Genomic DNA, 24888 nt, shown 5'->3' with positions numbered 1-24888 from the left:
CACATTCTTCTCGTGTAGGGAATTGACTCACACCTTCTCCCTTTGTTATTTCACCACTGAGCATCCAAGCCGCCTTTCGTTGGTGGAAGATGAATGAATGAGTAGCCACACACCTCTTCTGACACTTTCGTCAAGGCACAAAACATCTCTCTCTCCCTTCTCAAATTAAACAAGCAAGTAAATCAATCATGTTACAGAAATGTTTAATGTGGATTGCTTTGAATCCATGGCAACATAAAAAGACAAAATGATTATAAATTTAGTCACAGAGCTAACTGACATTTATTCTCAATTCACAAATGTGATAGTCTCCTTTCTCCAAAACTGAATGAGAGCCCTCACTGGGCAATAGCGGAACAGGCAATCCTATATCGCAGAGAAAAGAAAATCAGGCAATAGAAAAAAAAAAAAAAACTGATTAGTTAACAGCAAGTGACCTTTTTATAAGAGTTAAATTGAAGTCTTCCTTCCCTACCTTACATCCTATACAAAAATCAGCTCACAATGGATCAAGGATCCAAACGTAGATCCTGAAACCATCAAATTACTAGAAGAAAGCAGAGGAAATGCTACACGACATTAGCGTAGGCAAAGAATTCTTGCACAAGACCCTAGAAGCACAGACAATAAAAGCAAAATGGGATTGCATCAAGCTAAGAATCTTCTGGATTCTTGGGGAATCTTAGGGAAAACTTAACAAAGTGAAGAGGCAAACAAAAACATGGGAGAAAATATTTGCAAATTATGCATCAGATAAAGAATTAATAGCCAAAATAAACAAGGAACTCAAGAAAATCAACAGTAACAAAACAAACAATCCAGCTTTAAGAAAGGGCAGAGGACATAAGCAAGTTATTTTTCAAGAGGTGAGATTCTAATGGCCAATGGACACAGGAGAAAAAGCTCAGGGTCATTAGGCAACAGGTAAATGCAAATTAAAACCACAGCGAGAAAGCACCTCACTTTAGCAGAATGACTATTGTCCAAAAATGTAAAAATAAAATCCAGGTGAGAATGGGGAGAAAAAACTACTCCAATGCTCTGTTGGGGTGGCGGGATGCAAACCAGTTCAATCATTATGGAAGATAATATGAAGATCCTCGGAACATTGAAAATATATCTATCACAGGGCCGTCTCACTCCTGGGAATTTACCCAGTGGGAATGAGATCAGCATAGGAGTTACCTGTATCCCCATGCTCGTTTCACAGTAGGTAGGATATGGAAGCAATCCAGATGCCCATCATTGATGACTGGATGAAGAAAATGTGGTATGTTTACATCATGAAATATAGTTTATCCATAGAAAAATGAAATACTTTCTTTTACAACAAAATGGATGCAACTGGAGATGACCATGTTTTGTGAAATAAAACAAGACCCTCTAAAATATATATACACCTTTGAAGTGATTATAGCTAACCAGTGGTTTACATGTTGATTTCTTATTTAGTGAAGCATTAAGCCTGTGGCTATAAAGTAAATTAAAAATATATACCAGGGCCTGGTACAGTAGCCTAGAGGCTAAGGTCCTTGCCTTGCACGCACCAGGATCCCAGAATTGGGAAGTCCTGGAAGCCCAGCTTTCCATCCAGCTCCCTCCTTGTGGCCTGGGAAAGCAGTCAAGGATGGCCCAAAGCTTTGGGACCCTGCACCTGCGTGGGAGACACAGAGGAGGCTTCTGGGTTCTGGCTTCAGATTGGCTCAACTCCAGCCATTGTGGCCACTTGGGGAGTGAACCAAGGCAAGGAAGAACTTACCCTCTGTCTTTCCTCCTCTTTGTATATCTGACTTTCCAAAAAATTTATATATATATTTATTATATATACTTATATATATAAATTTATATATATTCATTATACATGATATATTTATTATTTATATGAATTTATATAATTTATATATTTAAATTTATGTTTATATATTTAATTTTTATATATATTTATTAAAATATGTATTTATATATGTACATAATATACACACACACTCACATAAATTAAGAACAGAAATAAAGAAAGGGAGAAGGGGGTAAATGGTATATTCTTAAAGCTGTACTTATGCATTAAATTAAATATAGTCTTTTTATTTTATTTATTTTTATGTTTGTATTTTTGGAGGAGAGGTCTTCCTTATTACACTTACTCAGATTGCTTTTGGGGGTCTATTTCAAGATCTGTTTCCTTGGCTCTTCAGCTTGACTATGTGACAGTTCTTTATTACTTTAAAAGACCTATTATTTATTTACCTGAGGGGTTGAGCAACACAGTGAAGGGTGGCAGGTGGCATACAGCCTGATTCCCCAAATGGCTGCACCAGTAGGATCTGGGCCAGCCTGGAAGCAGGGAGCAGGAACACGCTTAGCAGGAAGCCAGATCAGAAGCAGAGCAACAGGGATTCCACTGCCACTCATGGCATCCTGACATCACAGGCTGCAGCTTAACCCACTATACCTCGACACCACCCCTTTTCTTAATATTATCTCAGAAATTCCTACTTCCCTTCATCTCCATAGTAATAAAGAAAAGCTGTCCTTCACAAAAATAGGAGAAATGAGTACACCTTGGTTTTGAGCCTGATCTTTACAAGTATTTTATTTAAGCATAAATTTTATTTTAAAACATAACATCCAGCCTTTTGGGGGATGTTGATGAACGTTCTTGCTAGGAAGTGAGGAGCATCCATTCTGAAGTTCTTTCTTCACATGGGGTCAGGTAAGATTTTAGACAACGAGGATGCCAGATTTCACCCTGTTTATCAAAGTATTTTGGGGGCACTTTGCACTTTTCCTTTAAAAAAAAATCTCTGCACTTTTCAATACGACATGCTTAGCTCTTGTATTACTCTTATCTAGCTAAACACAGGATTTGGCTCTGACACATTTAATGTGGTTGAACCAAGGTCTGGCCCGGCCTGGCAAGAGATTTTGGAATTTTGAATTCACACCTAACGAAAATTTCATTTTCCTCCTCCTATTCATTGTGATGTCAGACTTTAAGTATTTCCCAACTCCAGGGCAAGATGTTTTCTTTCCCTATCTCTCCCTGAAGTGCTGTGGAGGCTGCAGATATACAGAAAGACCCATGTTGTGCCCTGGTTCTGCTTGCGGTGCAGTGTGATGACTTGTGCATAAGAATTAATAATACACAAGGCAAGACAAGATAAGTATTGAATGAACAATATGATCTGGATGTGCTAAGGGAATGGTAAATGGTGAAAGTTCTTAGGGGACAAAACAAAGAAGACAGATTTTGATCTAAAGGTTGCACATAGGGAAGCTGGTAAGAGTATGGACACATTCACAGGTTCATAAATAAGCATGCTAGGATATGTGTTAAAGTTCGGGGAATTAGTTTGGGATATTGATGCCTGGGTCAGTCTATGGAAGACAGGCAAAGAAAGCTTCATGGAGATGGAATGCTATCAAAATTTTTGAGTCATTAAGTGACACGATTAATGTGGTAAATCCTAAGGGAAATATTATGGTAGCTGAGTGAAGCCTTCAGTTATCAGATACGTTCATGAAAGGCAAACTGTATTGGTCATGCTTCCCTTAATATACCATGGCACATGGTGCATGTTTAATAAAACATATTGAGTGGATCAGAATGACGATAAAATGATAGAAGTATGAAGCAGTCTTTTACTCTGCATGGAGCAGAAGACATAAGTTCACATGCTAGATGAAAGTAGAGCCTTCCCCTCAAAATTTGTCAATTCTGCAGATGTTTTGGTTGTCACAACTCAAAGGATGTGACCGGTGTCTGGTAAGTGGAAGACAGAGATCTCACTGCATGCACTGCCATGCACAGACTAGCCTCCCATGTCAAAGAATCACCGCACCTGAGATGTTGATTGTGCCGAGGTGAGAAGACTGAAGCTAGAAAGAAGGCAGTCAAAACAGAAAACCTGGAAACAGGCCAAAGACAGACTTAACAATTTGATGACTTACAAAGTCGCTAATCACAAGAGAACAGAAGTTAAGCTTAACATGGAAATTCTCCCCAGGGAAGTAGTTACATTATGGGCAAAACAAGACAGCAGGGGAGAGGCTGATTTGTTTATGTCTACTTGTTGATACCTTTGGGTTAAATTTTGACCATTACCTTTGGAAAATAAACTGGAGCAACCAAGGGTATAAACAAGGAGATAAATTGTTGCTCTTGTAGGAGACAAGCCTAGAGATATTGGCAACTGGGATTAAAATTAAGTGATAACTGGGAAGAAGTGAGAGATATTGGCAACTTGGATTAAAATTAAATGGTAACAGGGAAGAAGTGAAATTTGAGCACAGTCAAATCATTTAAGTGGCAGTTGCTTTTTGAAACACTTTTATGTCTGCATTTTTTGAAAAAGGCAGAGTGTTAGGGAGAGACAGAGAGAGAGGTCTTCCATATGTTGACTTACTCTCCAGATGCCCAAAACAGCCAGGGGGAGTCAGGCAAAGACAGTAGCCAGGAGATTTTCCTACATGGGTAGCAGGAACTCAATCAAAAAGCAAGAGAGACTGAGATAGACCATGTAATTGTATGACCAGGTAGAGAAGACAGAGTGAGTTTTGGACAATATCAAAATATCCCTGCCACAGAACAATTCTAAAACTAAAGATCTAATTCTTCATGATCAAAAGATGGACTTGAGTGATAAGATTGCCCAAGATCTGATCCAGGTTCTATCCTGTATTAACCTGTGACTTCAAGTAAACTAACAGTTTCTTAGCTTATCATAGAGTCTGGGTGTAGGGGGGAACCCAATAATGCTGCTTGCAAAAGCTAAATCCGAACTCAAACCCTTCATCCCAGAGGTTTTCAAAAACATAAATTTGCAATCTAATGTCATAATAGATAATTCAGCCCTTTATCTAATTCCCTACCCAAACTGTCCACATGGGTGGCTAATTGACATACCAAGTTTCATGTGCCTTGGTTCTCCCAAGGCCTAATGTTCCTTATGCCCACACCATGCTTTCATGGTCTACTGTAATTCCATTCCTGCTCTTGCTCCAACTACATTCTCAGAAGTTTGACTTGGATTTTATTCTTTTACTACACATCTGTCAACAAATCCTGTTAAATTTAGCTTTTAAATATTCCTGAAATGTATTACGACTACCCAATTCTTGCACCTGAGTCATCACAAAAGTCTTTCAACCCATCTTTCTGTTTCAACTTTACTCCTTAGTCTATCCTGCTAGAGATTCAGAATAATTCTTCTAAAACCTAGATCAGATCACGTTAGTTCTCAGCACAAAATCCCCTAACTGCCTCTCATTGCAATGAGAGTAAATAGCAGTCTTCAGCTCACAAAACTTACAGGCTTCACCTCTGGCTTCCACTCCAACCTCAACTCTATTTCTCTGCCTCAGTTTCGTTAGTTGCAGCCACATGGGTCAAGTTGTTTCAGAAAACATATTGTTCTCCCTACTTCCACTGAGTTTACTTTCAAATATTACCTTCCCTGTCTCTTTCAAGTCTTGGCTCCAGTGCTACCTTCTTGAGGAATCTCTCCCAAATCACGCTCTTTAAAATAGCAGGCATTCAAGAGTGGGATTTTAGACCAGTAAGATGATAGTTTAGACTAATCAAGATGTTAGCTTACACACCTATATCAGAGTTTCTGGTTTCAATACCTGGCTTACTTATGAGGTGATCATTTAGAGAAGTGGCTGATATGCCCATATTTCATATCAGATTTTGCTAGATTCAATATCCATCTCTACCTTCAAATCTTGATTCCAGTTTCCTGATAATGCAGACCCTGGGAAGTAGAAGGAGTTGTGTTCTTGCCATCCAGTTGGAGATCTGGATTGAATTCCTGGATCCCAGATTCTGCCATGACTACTGAGGACATTTGGAGAAGAGAATCAACAGATGAGAATTATGTCTCTGTCTCTCAAATATATATCTTGCAAAAAAGAAACCAGATGCCAAATAACATACTTGTATGGCTCATTTTGCAGTAGAATTCAAAAAAAATTCTGAACTAATATACAATTATGTTAATATATATAATATATTGGGTGTTAAGTTTGTGGCCACAAATGAAGGAGTAGGTAGTAGATATTTGATGGGGGAAAGGACATGAGAAGTCTCTGGGATGCAATCAATATTTTTCTTACTTTGCATATGAGTTTCCTGCATCTTCATTTTGTAAAACTCATTGAGTCATTCATTTATTATATATGCCCTTTGCTTTGTACATATTTTATTTCAACAAAGTTTTTAAAGGTTAATACAAGTATGTGTTCAACCAAGTCTGAATATTTTGCTGACCCAACAAAAGCTTTATTTTGCTTTTTATTCTGCCAAATTGCTTTCCAGTAAACTTAAAGTATACCTTTTATACATGCAGTATCTGAATCTTTTCCAGCAAACATTCATTAAATTCATATTCTTTTACAGGCGTTGGCTTCTCTAACAAAACAAAGCAGTTCTTTCCAAGGTCTGACAGGGGATAGTTCCGAAAAGGCTGCAGTTATATAAGCAGCCTCTGACTCTCCCTAGGTTCCACTAGAAGCCGAGTGTGTTGACCATTGTCAGTGTTACTGAACACTCAATGTTTTCCCCTTGCTAAAAAGCACAAAGTCCTTTCAGACACCTCCTTACAGGAAAGCTAAGACTTGCTGAAACTTTCAAAATAAATTCCAAATAGGAAAAAGAAGTACAAATACAAATCCCCAAAACAAATCAAACCTATCTAGCTGTGTTTCCAGCATATTTTTCTCATCCTATCATAATTTCCCTAGTTCCTCTAAAGCTGGTCTAATTTTAGAAATGGATGAAATCTAGTTTCCCTTTCCTAGCTTCATATCTACCTCTTGGTTTATTACAATCCTAGGCTGAGAGACATTCTAAAATTAGAACCAATATAGTTCATGAGGAACTAAAATATTTACATGTCTGGGATGGACTTTTGATGCAATGGCTAAATGGCATTTAGGATGCCCAAATCCCACACCAGAGTGCCTGGTTTGCGTCCCAGCTCCTCTGCTTCTACTGCAGTTTCCTGCTAATGTGCATTCCTAACCCCCTCCCATATCAACCCTGAGTGGGGCCAGTGGATGAAACTAAATAGCAAACTAATAAACCAATAAACGAAACATCTCTCCGTCTCTCCCTGTTTCAAATTTTAAAAATTAAAAGAGTTAAATATGTAAAAGATTGACACATGGATGTGTTTGCTTCCAAGCAGTTAATCATCATCATCATCTTCTCCATCTCCTTCTTCTTCATTTGAGAGATGAAGAGAAACAAAGAAATCTCCCTTCTACCGATCCCCTTGTAAAATGTTGGCAATGACCAGTGTTGGGCCAGAGCCAGGCCTAAGCTGGGAACCAGGAACACAGTCCAGGTCTCCTTTATGGTGGTCAGATTCTAATTACCTGAACCATCACTACTACATCAGGCTCTGCATGAGCAGACAGCTGACCTGACGGCTTGAAGGTAGAGCTAAGTACTGAATCCGGGAACTGCGATACGGCACATGAGCATCTCCGTCACTAGACAAAATGCCCCACTTCCTAAGTGATCGCTATAATTAACTTGATCATTTTGAAGAACTAATTGGAATGGATCACATACCCAGATTCTAGCTATAAAAGAAACTGGAAAATCTAGTTACAATTCCCCAAAATATATAAAAAAAGTATTCATAAAATATAGTTCAGTCACAAATGTAAGTCAGCCACCAAAAAGGGGGAAGAATTGTAAAGGTACAGGTTAGTCATTAACTATTCTTTTAAAAATGTATTTACTTATTTTAAGGCAAACTGAGAGAGAAAAGAAGAAACAGAGGGAACTTCCCTTCACTGGTTCACTCAATAGACAGCCACAGCTGAAGCCAGGAGCTGATGCAAAGCCAGGAACCTGCTGCAGGGTCCCAAGGCTTTGGGCCATCCTCTACTGCTGTCCCACGCCATTAGCAGGAAGCTGGCTCAAATTTGCTATTTTAAAAACTATCTGTTCATTTTCTTCATCCATTTCTTCACAGGGATGTTTGTTTTGATGTCACTAAGTTTCTGAAGTTCTTTGTGAATCTTGGATATTAGTTTCCTATTCGTTGTGCAGAGTGAAAAGATTTTCTCTCATTCTTTTGGTTGCTTCTTCACTTTGTTGACTGTCTCCTTTTCTATAAAGAAGCTTCTAAGAAGTCAATCCCTATATTTTGGATAGTACTTCCTATGTTTTCCTCTAATAGTTTGATGATTTCTGGGTACAGAGTTTAGGTCCTTGGTCAATTTACAGGTAACTGTTTTTATAAGGAGATAGGTGGGAGGGTCTTGCTTCTTACGTGTGCAGGCTGCTATCCAATTGTCACAACAGCATTCGTTGAAGAGATCAGGTGTTTCCCCTGGATTATTTTCAGTTCTGTTGTTGACAATTAGCTGCAGTTTTTTTTTTAAGCCTCTATGACACTTTTCTGTTATAGTTTACACTTGGATGTAGGATTACAAATGAACAATTGATGGATTCCATATGATCCGATCCTATTCTTCCATTGATTAGGAAGGGATTCCTGCCATATAATTTGGGAGTAGCTAATTTTAATCTGACACTGGACAGATAAAATAAACAGCCGTTTATCGAGAGCACATACCTTCAGCCTGAGGCAGCAGGACTCAGTGCACTTCCCAGGGGCTTGCAGGGTTTGCACTTGAAAATGGAGTGAAGAAGAAGGGGTTGTGAGAGTTGGCTTGGTGGTACAAGAGGACAAGCTGGGTCCCTATGTTTACACCAGGACATGATTAGCTTGTTTGAGTCATTCTGTAGTTCCATGGGCTGGCACAGAACTGAGGCTGACTACTTCAGGACTAAGCAGGAAGTGCATCTGGTTTTAATGATAAGGTTGTTAGGCTTGGGGACCTCAAACACAGGAGCAAAGTGGGGAGAGAAATGTGTAGTTCGGTTGCTCAAGATTCATGATTAGACCACATCAAATCAGCACACACCACTGAATCTTGGTCTTCAGTTTGACACCATATGAAGCCGCACATGACAAATGCCTACCACAATGTGCTTATTTAAGCGTCATGTTAAGCAAGATTTTTATATTGAACACTCAATTTGACAAGTTGACTCTTTTTTGTTCTACATAATATCAAGAACATTTTCCAATATCAGAAATAATCTTCGGGGCAGGCATTTTTAAAGTTAATTAAGCCCAGTTTGGGATGCTGCCATCCCATATCAGTGTACCAGCTGGAGTCCTATCTTCTCTGCTTTTGATCCAGCCCCTGTAACATCCCTGGAAAGCAGCAATAATGGCTCAAATGCTTGAGTTTCGGCTTCTAATGTGAGGGGCCCAGATGGAGTTGCTGGCTCCTGACTTAAGCCTGGCCCAATCCCTACTGTTGCAAGCCTCTGGGCAGTAAACCAGTGGATAGAAACTCTGTTTCTCTCTCTGTCACTCTGTCTTTTAAATAAATAAATATTTTAAAATCATCTTTAAAATATTATTTTAAATATACATATAAATTAATCTATGAAGATTCCATTATTTTTAAATGTGACTGCCTTGGTCTAATATTTTTCAAGACAAATGATTTCTTATCCTACGTAATCTTTTCCTAGCGTTAGAGTGTGGGCTATCTCTATGCTCACTTCTTTGAACTGTATTGTGAGGAACTTACTGATAATTCTTCTTGGTCTAAATCCTTGGAGGTATGATTAATGTGTCAAGGACTAAGACATTTTAAGGTGTTTTTTTAATATTTACTTATTATTTGAACCACTTGGAAATGCATTTTTTTCTGGTTTTTAAGTTTTTTTTTAAACAAATTGAGTATAACATTATACACAGGGTCACAGCAAATGCAAAATAATCACTACAATATAATTTCCATCAATTCTCATGCTAATGTAATTAATACAAATAACAGATTCCATGTAGTTTACAGATACAATTCTAGGAATATATAATCATATCTCCCTTCCCTTCCTCTCCCTTGAAAATGTGTTTTCAGAAAAATAAGGATAAAGTAGTAAAGCCAGCTGAAAGCCCTAAAATTTTACTCAGCAATATAGTCCTATTTCACATGCCAAAGTACCTCTTTCAAAAAATCAGTCACTTTTTGAAAAAAAAAAAAAAAAAAAAAGATTTCTGTTCATTTAAAAGGAAGAGGTAGAGAGAGAGGGAGAGACAGAGCGATCAGAGATCTTCCATCCACTAAGCCACTCCCCAAATGGCTGCAACAGCCAAAGCTGGGCTGTTCCAAAGTCAGGAGCTTCTGGGTTTCCCATGTAGGTACAAGAGCCCAAGAACTTGGCCTGTCTTCCACTGCTTTCACAGGCAGCTAGATCAGAAATGGAGCAGCCAGGACTTGAACCAGTGCCCATATGGGATTCCAGTCCTGTAGGCAGAGGTTTAACTTACTACACTGGAGCTCTTGCCCCAAAGTCAATCACTATTTAAGTGGGTAGTCTTTATTCAGGTATTAGGTGAACAACTTCTAAGACTGAAAAGAACATTTCTCTATTTTTATGCTTTTATGACTCATTGTTTTTCTAGGACCACAACTACTAACATCTTGAAGAGAAATGACTATTTAAAAAGGTTAAGGAAGTGGTTTATTTTACTGAGAGTCAGAAAGAGCTGATGTGACTACTTAACATGAGTGAGAAGATATTTTATAAAGATTGAAGGCAGCTGTCTTCTTTTTCTACCACTGTGAAAAATTAAGTGATGCACTTTCATTTCAAAAAGGAGATATACATTTGACTTAGAGCAAATGTTACCCAAAAATATTACCACAGGCGTTTGTAGAATCCCCTGCTTCAGGTATTTTAAAGTAATTGAAAAAGGTAGGTTGATGTCTGCATTTTTTGCCCTAGTATACCCTTTCTAAAATATAACCATGGACCTCCACACCACTGACAATAGGGAATGGAATAAGCTTTCTCTTTGAATTCTCTAAGCAAACGTTGATGAGGTCTTGTAATGAACCTGAAACTACACTTGTAGTTTCTGATTCACAATCGGCATGCAGACACACAGACAGTGAAAGTGTTGCATGGCAGGTGATATGTTGGCTAGTAAGAATTGGCCTCATTCGGCCTCATGATCGAGTTTGGCTGAGTTCTTTCAGTGTGCCAGGCACCCTGGCAAGTGCTGTGTATGTTGTTTAATACAGTGCTCCTATGGAATATGTGCTGTCATTGGTCAGATACTACCCATGTGCAAAAAAAATGGCTCAGATGCATTAAGCAACCTGGTCAAGATCTGGCAGGGTAGCGGATTGCTAAGAATGCTTCCCCCATCAGGTCTTTCTGATGTCATCCACCTGAATAAATAAATACGATGGCATTTGGCTTGTCTTCTGTTTCTCCTTTTGATTCTTAGGAGAAAATGCTCTAATTAATTTGGGGGGCTTAGATGCACCTGCTATGTCTAACATAATTTTTTAGCAGTTGTTGGTGAGTTATCAGGATTTGCAAGCAACCATTTCCTTTCCTACTTGAATTCAGGACCAAAAAAAGACAGAAGGGAAGTTACTCTGGTAGCCTCTCCGAAGCCACCAATCCCCTGAATGAGACAGGCAGATCTGGAGGTTCACAAGCCTTCCCCAGGTAGGTCCAAGAAGGGTACAGCTTGCCCTGCTTGGCAGGAAGAGTGAGTCAGGGTCCCCAGAGCTGGTACCATGACAAGTTCCAGCATGGTTCTTCATATAGAAACCAGGGGATAAGGAGATTCCTCCATGTTAGGATGTGAAACCCCCTTTTTTTAAAAAAAATTACTTCTTTTTATTATTATCATTTTATGATACAGTTCCATAGGCCCTGGGATTTCCCATCTGTTCAGGTGCTAACACTCTGGTAACGTTTCTGGAAAACTGGCCTGATTGGCAGTTCAGTTTCATTACGTGGCACTTAGAATAAGTGACTCCATTCTGCTGTGCTTTGATCTGGTTTGCTGGTCTTCAATACAGGAGCTTAATCTGAAATAATAGCCTCCCATTAAACTTCACTCAACATTGTTCTCCAGAAAAATAGAAACCTTGCTATCTTCATGGTGTGGCATTTAATAATGCCCTTATTTTCATAGTTGCAAAGTGCATTTTCCTGAGCTGATTCTATCAGTGATTTTACTTACAAAATAATTTCCTTTGAGGAAGATATCAGAATGGTACACACAACTATCCCCAAATCATATCTGGAAAGTAGATCCCTGGAGAACATGAATCAAAAGAGGCGTGTGACCCACTCACCTCTACTAATGAAATCGCTTCCCCGGCAGGCAAAAGAATGTTGTAGGATTGTTTATATATCTCAAGTATGGACCACAGATTTCAGGAATGTTAAATTTCAGGCAGGGAGGAGGAGTCTCCTGAGATGTTTGTACCTCTTTCTGGCCATCTAATGTACACTGGAGAGAAAAGAGAGAAGGAGAGAGAGAGAGAGAAACTCTCTTTCCAGCAGGGCTCAGTTGCCTGACCCAGGTCTTTGACCCACCTGTACGATTGGTACCGGGTCCATGAGTCCCAGGGGCAGGAGGTCCAGCGGGGCCTGGGTCATTTGGCCTGGGTCCTTGACCCGCCTGTGAAAACTTGTCCTACTCAGTGGAAAAGATGGAACAGTGATGGCAGGCCTAGATACATATTCAGGATACAGCAGTCCATTGGAGCCTGCAGAGGACATCTGGTACCATAGCAGAGAAAGGAGAATGGAGCAGATTGGACAACTACTCCAGCCAAATGATGAAAGCTAAAATTGGGGTGAATGGAGGCACTGATGTTGACTGTGTCAGCCAATGGACATTGGAAAGGCTCCCTCATTCTTCATCGGAGAGATCGACAGCATTTCATAACTATCAAAACCACTTGGGCAGAATCCTTGGAACACGTGCCACGCTGGGACCTGTGTTGATGTCAAATAGCTGTTCCCCATCTCTGGGTACCGGTGTGACTGGCTGAGTACGGCTTCTCCCCTTATCTCCTCCTTTCCTCCAGATACAGGAAGAGGAGGTAGAGAATTTGGAAACAATGATCACACCCACTTTTCTCTGACCCTTGGTCCTTCCTACTCTAACATCGTAGATATCATCAAAAAGAAAAATTAAAAATTTATTTAAAAAATAAACAGAAAAACCCCCTCTCCTTGTAACTGATTGAATCAGTCTTATTAAAAATCAGAGTACAGCTTTCTTTAATAGGTATCTTTAAAACACTCATCAAGTAACAGGCAATTACCCTAAAAAGGGAATCCTTCGCTTTTTTTTTTCACATCCTTTTGTCTTTACTGCCATCAGATATGCCCCCCCCCCCACTGAAAAATCTTGGGTTCACTATCACCCTCTCTACCTCATTGCTGAAATGGTTCTCACGTTCCCTCTATGTGCGGTCCAATTGCACCAGATTGATTCATTCATTCCCCTATGGTTTACTTGGTAAACTTTCTCACAGTGCTCTCTCTAAAAGAAATTTCTTGCTTGCTCTTACCACATGAGGACTCAAAATGGTCCTTTCTAAAGGACATTTGGCCTTCCTAAAGGGTAAAGAAGATAACATAATGAACACAGAGAGTTTGAGAATTATTTTCACAAGCCTGCAATCAGTTTTGGTTGCATTAAAATACCTTTCTGCACAGAGTGAAAAAGCCTGCTGGCCGTTAGAGGATCCTGTGACATTCAAGTCTGTCCAGAGTTAGCAGCTGAGCATGCTCTCTGGTCTACAGATTTGCATTGTCCTGTTAACCTCCCTCTGCCAAAACACTCAGTCCTTCCCTTTCACCAGCCTCTAAGGTCACAAGACAGACAGTTCTTTCTTGATTACTCAAACAAATACACGTCTGATTCAGAGGGGGAAAACAGAGTTGCCAACAGTCAACGCTTAGGAAGGGCAGGGCTGCTTTCGCTTTTTAAGCCAACCTGATGAATCACCACTTGCATGACTAATTGTGGTGCTAAAATGTGCCCAGGGATATGGTCTGCTTTTTTAGAAGGGAAAATACTAATGGAGATACAAAGAAATCTGGAAGAAAACTAGATGTGTTTTTGTGACTATGTAGATAGACCCATAAAGACCACATGCTTCCTAAATATCTCTCAGTATATTTTCTCAATTAAGTTCTAGAAAATGTGGAACTGGCATTGCTCTCAACCTGGTTTCCTTCACATGAGTTAGCTTCACAGCTCAAAGAATTTCTCAAGTGGTTTCAAAATCTCAGAAGGTTATGTGTGGACAGTGGTTTCAATAAACTATAACGCTGCTGGCTCTTACTTTTAAGAAGTGATTGAAAAATTCACTCTAAGATACAGACATATACATATACATGTAATGCAAATAAACATTGATGCTGATTTATATACGCATATGTAATGTGCATGATATAAGTATTTCATAAATGTGTAACAGGTATACTTACATGTATCAGTTTACATTTCTTTGTACAGACACCAAAATATGACAGCAAAAGTGATATACTTCTTGTCTTTGGCTGCATTAACTGTTGAGAATAACAGTGCATAAACTGAGAATTCTAATGTAGTGTGATAAGATCATTAATTGCTGTGCCAATGATATTGTGGGGACAAGAAGGATTAATCTGTAGGAGAACATGGCAAGGAAAGCTTTGCTTAAGTGAGAAATGAGTGAATGCTTGAAGACTTGTCTTTTTTAAAACACGAATTAATTGATTAATTAATTTGAAAGAGAGGGAGACAAAGGGAGAGATATCTTCCATCTGCTGGCTCACAAAACAGCCAGATCTTGTCCAGGTTATAGCCATGAGTCCAGAATTCTATGTAGGTTTCCATGTGGGTGGCAAGGACCTAAGTGCTGAAACCATCATCCACTTTTGTCCCATACATATTAACAGGGAGCTAGATCACACACGGAGCAGCTGTCACTCCAACCAGTGCCCTGATCTGGGAATGACAGCCTCGCAAGCCATAGCTTCAACCCTGCACCAAAACAGTAGCCTCTTCGACAACTTTCAGCAGTTAATCTTGTGGAGGAAGAAGGAGGGGGAAACTAAGGGGAGAAATCCCAGGTTCAGGAGAAATAGGCAGATGGGCCTCTTACCTGCTAAATAAATTATTTATAACTAAAGAAAAACAAAAACAAACAAACAAAAACGTTTTCATAAAGAAAAAGAAAACCTCCAAGCACCAAAGTCTTCACAGTGAAATTAAATCAAATGTTTAAGGAATAAATTACAACTATGCCACGTGGTTCGTCTAGAAAATGTAAGATTACAGATCATGTTGCAACTTGTCTATGAGGCCTATATTACCTTAATTCAAAACTCAAATCTTATCAGAAAAGATGATGAACATATAAGTATAAAATCTTAGGAAAATATCAGCAAACTAAACTGATCAACGTGAATAGAAAGGACACTATATCATGAAAAAATGAAGTTCATCATCGTCGTGAACAGAAGATTAAGCATTTGCAAATCAATGTCATTCATCACATTTAAGAAACAATTATCTCAGTAAGTACAGGGAAAAATTAGCAAGTTTGAGGCTGTCATTGTGGCATTATGGGTTAAGCCACCACTTGTGATTCTGGCATCCTGTATAGAAAGATGCTGGCTGGAGTCCTGGCTTTTCCACTTTTGATCCTGCTCCCTACCAACCCTCCTGGGAGAGCAGTGGAGGATGACCCATACGCTTGGCCCCCTAAACCAATGTGTGGGAACTAGATGAAGCTCTGGGTCTCAGCCTGGCCCAGCTCTTTAGGCATATGGGGAATGAACCAGAAAATCAAAGATCTCTTTCTCTGTCTCTCCCTGTCTTTTTATTTTTGCTATTTTACAACAACTTCTATTGTTCAGAATTTTAAAAATTAATTAATGTCCACGTTAGGCCCTGAATTCACCAGAAAGAGATCAACACAGCCCACACTTAGGCATAGATTATAGGCAGTCAGTCCATAATGACTACTTACATAAGACTTAGATTTTGGGCCCGGCGACGTGGCCTAGCGGCTAAAGTCCTCGCCTGAAATGCCCCGGGATCCCATATGGGCGCTGGTTCTAATCCCGGCAGCTCCACTTCCCATCCAGCTCCCTGCTTTTGGCCTGGGAAAGAAGTCGGATCCCATATGGATGCCGGTTCTAATCCCAGAAGCTCCACTTCCCATCCAGCTCCCTGCTTGTGGCCTGGGAAAGCAGTCAAGGACGGCCCAAAGCTTTGGGACCCTGCACCCGCATGGGAGACGCGGAAGAGGTTCTTGGGTCCTGGCATCGGATCAGCGCGTACCGGCCCGTTTCGGCTCACTTGGGGAGTGAAACATCGGATGGAAGATCTTCCTCTCTGTCTCTCCTCCTCTCTGTATATCCGGCTTTCCAATAATAATAAATCTTTTTAAAAAAAAGACTTACATTTTATTAATTAGAGACACAAAAGTTACTAACAAAATCCAGAATTAATTCATTGATTAGAAAAACAGCTCACAGTTACAGAACACATTCCGCATTCTCAGTGCTATGCCATCAACTTGACATTCCAGATACAATTTATTCCCCACAGCAGTTCTAAGTGAGTAGTCACTCTGTTCCTGTTTTGCGGGCCAGGAAATGGAATTGTTCCATAGGTACAGGATATACAACATAGGCTACACAGCTGGTAAGTGGGCAGCTACAATTGTAGGTCATCTTTCAACAGTCACTGTACACTCTCTCCCAGGCTGGTGTGTGTGTGTGTGTGTGTGTGTGTGTGTGTGTGTGTGTGTGGACAAGAGAGTGCATGCATGTCTTCATGTATGAAAAGAGAAGTTATGTGGAGAGTGTTAGGAATTACAGGATAATTAATCTGTCATTATGTAAAATGATGCATTAATGAGATGATCTAAACATAGCAAAACTTCCTCTACCAAAAGGTTTAGGTGCAAATCTACTGTTTAGGAAGAGGAATGGAGTATGTATACAAATGTTGAATTGGAGGTTAGATGATCTATCTATCATGAATTTGCAGAGAGGAGAAATTGAAAACACCGAAGCAAATTTATGAGACACAGATTCCTTTGGGAACTCATATTAAGTTATTTTCAGTAGGGAGTAAAAATATTTTGGTCAAAATGCTAAGAAACGCCTTTAGAACATCTCCTAATAGGGTCATAAGTGGTCACTTGCACACAGCAAAAAATACTTTGCTCCTATGCTTGCAATATCGGTATGGTTCCTGGGATAGTGCTTGCCACTATTGATTTTTTCCCATTAAACAATAACCAGCCTCTGATGGAGCAATGTTGTGAGCAGAAAATTTAATAAGGATTACATTTTGGGAGAAATTTTTTATTTATTTAATTTTTTTGAAAGAGACAAAAAGGAGAGACAGAAAGAGATCTTCCATCTGCTATTTCACTTCTTCAATATTGCCATCAAAGCCAGGAATCTGGAACTTGATCTGGGTCTCTTACATGGGTGCCAGTGACTCAAGCGCTTGAGCCATCACCAGTCACCTCCACAGTAAAATTGGAAGAAGCTGGACTGGAAACAGAACCAAGACTAACAATCAGGAACTCTCATTCAGAATGCAGACATCCCACAAAGCTACTTAATTGCTGTGCTAAACACTCATCACAATAAAGATTCAACTTCGGTAGCCAGTGTTGTGGCATAGCCAAGAAAGCTGCTACCTGCAAAGCCAGCATCCCATACGGACTCCAATTCATGCCCTGACTGTGCCACTTCTGATCCAGTTCTCTGGAAAAGCAACACAAGACAGCCCCAGCGCTTGGGTCCCTGCCACCCAAATGGAGACTCAAACGAAGCTCTTGGCTCCTGGCTATGACCTAGCTCAGCTCTGACCACTATGAACACTTTGAGATTTAATCAGTAGATGGAAACATTCTTCCTCTCCCTGTCTCTGTAACTCTGACTTTCAAATGAATAAGTTTTTTTTCTAAGATTCAACTTCTAGTATTTCATACAAAAATATTTTGGATGTGCTAATTAAATATTACAACAATTCATTTAAAAGATTGGTTTTCCATTTCCATTGGTGTTACTTATTAAAACAGGCTGTTACATTTGTAGTCTAAACTGCTAAACTGTTGCCCCATTTTTTACCTGCTGAAATGCCTCCAGTACTTTCGCAGAGGATTAGGTTAGCTCTCAGATTGTTTATGGGCAACCTGCTACACCAGGTTGTGATTCGTAGTGATCCAGTCTAAAATTGTGGGAGGAATATAATCCCTTTCCAGCTACAGGGGACAGTAAAGTGGACAAAGCAACCTTAATCTGAACTGCAAAGCTCCTCACCATCTTCTTTGTCTGTGACTGCTCTGGCCCTGCAAGATGTGCTTGCTGACACCTTTACAGCTGTCCAGTGCCACCACCACAATTTACCTGAACAGACACTCCTTACAGTCATTTTCACCTTACTGAAAAATGCAATAGCTGTGTATTCTGTCCTTACGGGATTTTAATTTTCATGATGCGTATAACACAACACAAAAATAATTACCTCTCACCTTTTTTAGATACATTTTGAACACCAGGGATTAAGTAGAAAAGACCTTCCTGAAGGAAGAGGAGCAGTTTTTAAAAGCTACTTTCCAATTATTCTTAGGTAATTCAAATCTATGCATGTTTAGTCCAAAATAAACTCCTACAATGAAATGATATAATACAACAATAATGTAAACTTGAATAATAAAATCTTAGAACCGAATGGCTCCTAAAAATTTATTATCCTCTCCTCTCCCGGCGAAGACAGTAGGAGCATCAACAGATGGCCAGGAACTTAGACCACTATTTTGGTTTCTCGTATTTAAACAGTTAGATTTCAGAGATTCTTTGGCCCACTACTGTCCAACTACAGAAAGACATCTGCTCAGAAGCCCCAAAATAAACATGCTTCCCCAGGGAATCCAAGTGTTCTATAACACCCAAGCTTGCTCATAGGCTGCCGTAGGCATGAGTCTCATCCACTCCCCACGCCAGGTCTTTGGTCCAGCTCTTCCGCTGTGGGATGCAGTTGGCAATGTCACCAACCCAGGGCAAAAGGGAATAATATTTCATAAGACAGTTTCACTCTTTTAAGTCATTTCATGTGAAATCAGTCATTTATACTTCAGACAACTGAGTAAACCTGGATCCAATAAAACATGTGTAGACAGAATCAGAGAGGTGCGAAGAACACTCAGAGTTCCAGGCTCATTGGCACTCCTAGAGCAGAATTTCAGGCACTAAAACTGAGCAATAAATAGGACAAAAAGGAGTTTTTGAACCTGAGATCAGCAGTAATTGTTTATGGGGCAACACATACTTAAAAATTATTTTTTAGGAAATGCAGATCTACAGAGAGAGATACAGAGAGAAAGTTTTCCATCCATTGGTTCATTCCCCAAGTGGTCAAAACGGCCGCAATGGCTGAAGCTGAACCAAAGCAAGGAACCAGGGCTTTTTCCAAGTCTCCTACATGTACGCAGGGTCCTAAGACCCTGGGCCATCCTCTGCTGCTTTCCCAGGCCACAGGCAGGGAGCTAGATGGGAAGTGGTATAGCCAGGACACAAACCGACAGCCAAATGGGATCCAGGTGCATGCAAGGTGAGGATTTAGCCACTAAGCCATCACGTAGGACCCTCAATACATACTTTTTGAATGTAATGATGTCACAGATTTTACTTGTCCTTTTAGTTATTCCTTTCAAAGCTATACAGCAGATGATATTGCTTCGTATATTGAAGCTCCTTCAGTGTCTTCACTTTGGAAAGGTCCATGTGGCCCCTTTAACAGAGAAAGGTCCCAGTAATATTCACAGATATAAAGCAACGTATTTAAAATGGCTCCACTCTCACATGGAACTAAAACTGAAAATATTTTAAAAATCTAGTTTATATAAATTCCATATTTATGATATATGTGAATATTTCTTATACACATAAATTCAGTTTCAAAATGAGATGGTGAAAGTCTAAGACACTCAAGACTGATTTGAACAACACAGACTTAGAGTTTCATAACTCTATTTGTGAATTCTGCCATATTAGGAAAGTTTCTCTTCGTGACCCTGGCCCTAACTCAAAATTCTCTTTTCTCACATTTTCTTACAATTCTGCCATACTCCCTCTCTTCAGAACACCACTATGACACAAAACAAAACAAGAAACCCTCTGATTTCAACTAGTTATGACAAAACTTCTAGTTAATTCAAGTGCAGGCTAACCAGAAACACATGCAATTAGACTCCCTTTGAGATTTACAATCAGGGTTAAAGTACTTGGCAAATTGCAACGGTTTAACAATTTAAAAAGATCACAGATATTCATCTAACTAGTGACTTCATTTCCTCCTAATTCATTATATTTAACGGGGAAGCACGTGAGAGAGACCCACTTTCTAGAAAAACTGCCTCGTTATTTGGTCTACCATCCCAAATCCTGGACCAGCTTCTCATCTAACATCAACCACCTTAAATGTATTGTCTCAAAAAAGATGCTTTTGACTCTTAAAAGGGAAGCTCAAGTGAGACATTTGGCTATTCTGATTCCCCATAGGAATTAGAATGTGCTGAGGCCTTGATGGGCTCTTTAAATTTTGTAGCAGAAAAAAACAATTTATTATCATCCTCTGATTAGGTGGAACAAAAATGATCAGGTTTTATAACAATCTCACTTTATACCAGAAATATTTGATCTGTGTTCTCACTAGTTTCTAAAGCACATATCGTCTGTACATCAGGTGTACTTGTTACTTTGGGTGAAGTGAAGGGAATACTTCATGGGAATGTTATTGTGGAAAGCACTCTGGGAAGCAGAACTTTGGGTAAAGAAGTATGAAAAGAGAACACCCAGAGGTGGGGTGGGGTAGGGAGAATAGGTACTGCTATTTGGTTGAGAAGGAATGAGGGCAAAAATCATAAAATTAAAAGAAGATATGAAATACAAGAGATCATTTAGATGTTAAATCAACAGGATTTGGTAGCTGTCTGACTTTGGAAATGCAGGATAAGAAGCTACAACAGGCCTGAGATAGATAGTAATGATTTCAAGTTAATATCCTGTGCTGTGTAACCTTACCAGACACAGCTGTTAAGTGATATATATGAAAGTACCTACAAAAGTTCAAGGAGAATGCACACTATGAAAATAGTCTTCATGCTTTCAAAAAGTTTTGCACCACAATAAATTTAACTATAATTCTATTTTTCCATGGACTCAATGCCATGTCCTTCACAACTTCTATGGGCCAGTCTGGGTGTCTGAGCGAGGCCTTCCGTACTGGTGCTCACAAGCCTGCGGTCAAGGCAGCAAGCAGGCTGTATTCTCACTCAGAGGTTGGCTGGGGAAGAGTTTCTGGGTCTGTGTGGGTTCCTAGAAGAATCTGCTTGCTTGTAATTGTGTACCGCAGGGTCTTGGTTGGTAGCTGGAGGTTGCCTTTCTTCAGGCCTTAATGGTGATTCTTTGCCATTCAGCCTTTCTCTAGTTGGGGTTTTCAAAGACAATTCTGGATACTTAATCAAGGTAGTGGTGTCCTATGACCTTTGTCACTCATTATTACCTACTAAAAGGATGAAATCTCACTTTTGTTTATATTATCAAGCACACTACAGGTTCTTCTTACGAGAAGGAAGAAGCAAGGACAAGACTCCTAGGGAAACCTGGGGTGTGCATAATGCTGTATTTGCCAAACAAGCCAAGAGCAGTTACAAATCAGGCACTGTACATCCAGATGTTCCCCCTCAGTGAACTTATGATAGCCATTTGAATTAAGCTACTGCTTCCTCACAATATTTTCTTCTCTAGCCTGTACTGGGCAAGCCTGTAAAATAAAGAGAAGTAAATATTTAATATGACATAAAAAATAAAATGCTAGGGCAGTAAGGCATTGGACACAGCGCTTAAGCTGCAGTACGGGGTGCTTCCCTCCAATAGCAGAGTGCCTGGCTCTAGTCCTGGCTCATTTACTTCTGATGCAACTTTCTTACATGTATCCTGGGAGGCAGCAGTTGCTGGGCTCAGTTACCTGGGTCCCCGTCATCTACCTAAGACACCCAGATAGAGCTCTTGGGCTCCTGGCTTCAGCCTAACCTAGCTCTGTTTCTTGTGGGCATTTACAGAGTGAACCAGTGGGTGCAAGATTTCTCTCTCTGCATCTCTGTCTCTATTTCTATCTCTCCACCTTTGAAATAAAATGAAGATAAATACATTTTCAATAAAGTATTTTTTAGGACCAGTTTTGCAGTGTAGCAGGATGTCACTTGCAATGCTGGCATTCTGTATTAATGTTATTTCATGTTCTGGCACCTCCTCCACTTCCAATTTAGCTCCCTGATAGTGACTTGGGAAAAGCAGCAGTATATGGCCCACCCATTCAATATGGGAGACCTCTCGATCTTGCTTTTTGCTGGTCCAGCATGGCTGTTGCAGCCACTTGGGGAGTAAAGCAGCAGATGGAAGATGTGTGTGTGTGTGTGTGTGTGTGTGTGTGTGTGTGTCCCTTTCTCTCTGTAATTTCTTCAAGTAAAAAAAGCAAACCTTTTTTAAAAATGTCAAATGATGATAAAAAATAAAGTTTAGGGGCTGGCATTGTTGTGGAATGGGTTAAGCAGCTCCTTGTAATGTGGGCATCACAGACCTTAGTATGGATCAAGTCCCAGCTGCACCACTTCTGACCTGGCTCCCTGCTGATACACCTATGAGGCAATCAGATGATGGCTCAAGAACTCGGGCCCCTGTCCCTCACATGGGAAACCTGAAGGAGATCCTTGCTCTTGGCTTTGGCCTGGCTCAGACCTGGATGTTACAGGTATTTGGGAAGTGTACCACACCGCAGTTTTTCTGTCTCTGTGTCTCCCCACTTTTCAAATAAGCAAACAAATATTTAAAAAGAAAGTATGTACAAAGATGTGTAATGACAATCCTAAGACAGAGCCACATAAATTGGCATCTTCTCAGGCAAGTCTCTTTCGGATGAAGTAATACCTCCCACTGCACATTTGCTTCTGAGCCTATCTGCACGTAACAAAGGAGTTCATTCTGATCAGCCCTTCACAGAATCTTGACCTTTGTCACCCGGGAAACTGAAAGCAGATCTGGATGTGGAAGCCCGTGGTGCAATGTGCTGGTAATGAGTGTTACATTGCCAGCCTTCGTTTCTGTATCCTGTCCCTAAATGGCAGAACAAGAACACAGTTCAACTACATGTTGGATTTATGCATCCAAATCTGTCAACAAACCACTAACATTAAATATGCACAAAGTTATTCAGTAAACAGTCATTCCGCTTCCTACAGGCAAAAAGTAGAGCTAAAGTTTGCCAGATTTCACTTTTGAAAAATTTCAATAACAGCATAAAGAAGAATGCCTTTCTGTTCACATTTGGATTAGTTACATTAATATAATAATGTATTTTTTTAGAATTGGAATTTATTTGTTATGCTTTAAATTTTTAAAGAGAAATGAACACGTGGCTTAGCTGCTGAGATGCTGACTAAGGCATCCGCATCCCACATGGGAATATCTGAATTCCATTCCCAACTTCCGTTCCCAGTTCCAGCTTCCTGTTTAGATAGACCTAAGAGACAGCAGGTGATGCTCAAACAACTGCTCCACTCATGTGGGAAATACGGATTTCTGTCTTAGGTCCTGGCTCTGGCCCCTGCACACTAGATGGTAGGGAGTGAACCAGGAGACAGGATATCTTGCTCGGTATCTTTTTGTCTCTTTTCATCTAACTCCTCATCTCCTCAAAACATAAAAAAATCTTCAAAAGTTAATTTGGGGATCTGTCTTGCATCTATATAACAGAGATGGTTAACTTTCACAAATGAGGAATATTTTAAATTAGATTAACACAACTCTAGTGGAAGACTATGTGAAGAATGTGGTGAGTAAACACAACGACCAACCTTATAAAGAAAGTGTAAACCTATTTCAGGATAAAGAATATATAAATTAAAGAAATGAGCAATTTTACTACGTCTAATAAGCCAATTAATATACTCAGGTGATAGTACCGACAAATTCACACTTTTAGATAGCTGGAGATAGTATTAATTGTCACAAACTTTATGGAAGATGATTTCAACATTCACCAAAAGTGCTGAGTAATTCTTTGCACCAGCCATTTCACTTCCAGGAGTTAGTCTGAAGAAGGACAATATGTGGCCTTCCTTAGCTCCAAGAAGTGTTCTCAATCGCCATTTACGTACAAGAGAAGAATATGAACACAAAAGAATATTCAACATTTAAGGTATTAGTAAAACAAGTCACAGTACAGTCACAGCCATTTTTTCCAACCTCAGTCTTATATGTTCCCCGTGAGACAGACCCATGGAATGATACCATGCAACCCTTTGCACCCAACAATGTCCTTTGTCTGTAGCTTTTTAGAAATGGATGAACCAAGCTGTCCCAATAAGGTTTGCTCTGTGGGAAGTTTTGAATTGGAAAGAAGAGATTCTGATAAACCAATAGTTTCTCAAATGAGTACTCAGGTGCTATGACACTTATACAGAGAAGGAAGATATTTTCCTCTGAGGAATTTGTAGCGGAGAAGTAGAAAAAGCAGAAGACGACACTGCAGTGTGTGTGTTAGCCCAAGCTCCAGCATCAAACCCCAGAGTCACACCTATCTTTGACACAGAGCAAACCAGAAGCTCATATTTAGAGCTCTCATTTTCTAGCTCTGAGCTTTCCTTCCCTGTCTTTTCCTTATTTCATTCAGGTGTTGTAATATATTTGTCATTTGAGACTTCTCAAGAACGACAAATATCCTTTGTGTCAACGCCAACCCTGCAAATCCACCATCCACTGTTGGTTAGTGACAGAGGAACCCAAGTGACTACAACTTGCTGTGCGAGTTGAAGCTAACAGATGGCATGTCCCTGACTCTGGCTGGTGGCAGACAGTGGGTGTCAAGCTAAGCCCAGCCAGGGCCGTCCTTGGCCTGGGCTCTGAGTGTTAACTGGCGGCATCTACTCCGGCCTGCTTTGCTTCCATAT

The sequence above is a fragment of the Ochotona princeps genome, chromosome 25 (genome assembly GCF_030435755.1).
Source record: "Ochotona princeps isolate mOchPri1 chromosome 25, mOchPri1.hap1, whole genome shotgun sequence".
Taxonomy (NCBI): Eukaryota; Metazoa; Chordata; class Mammalia; order Lagomorpha; family Ochotonidae; genus Ochotona; species Ochotona princeps.
The sequence above is the reverse complement of the archived record's forward strand: the minus strand, read 5'-3'. Positions refer to the sequence as shown.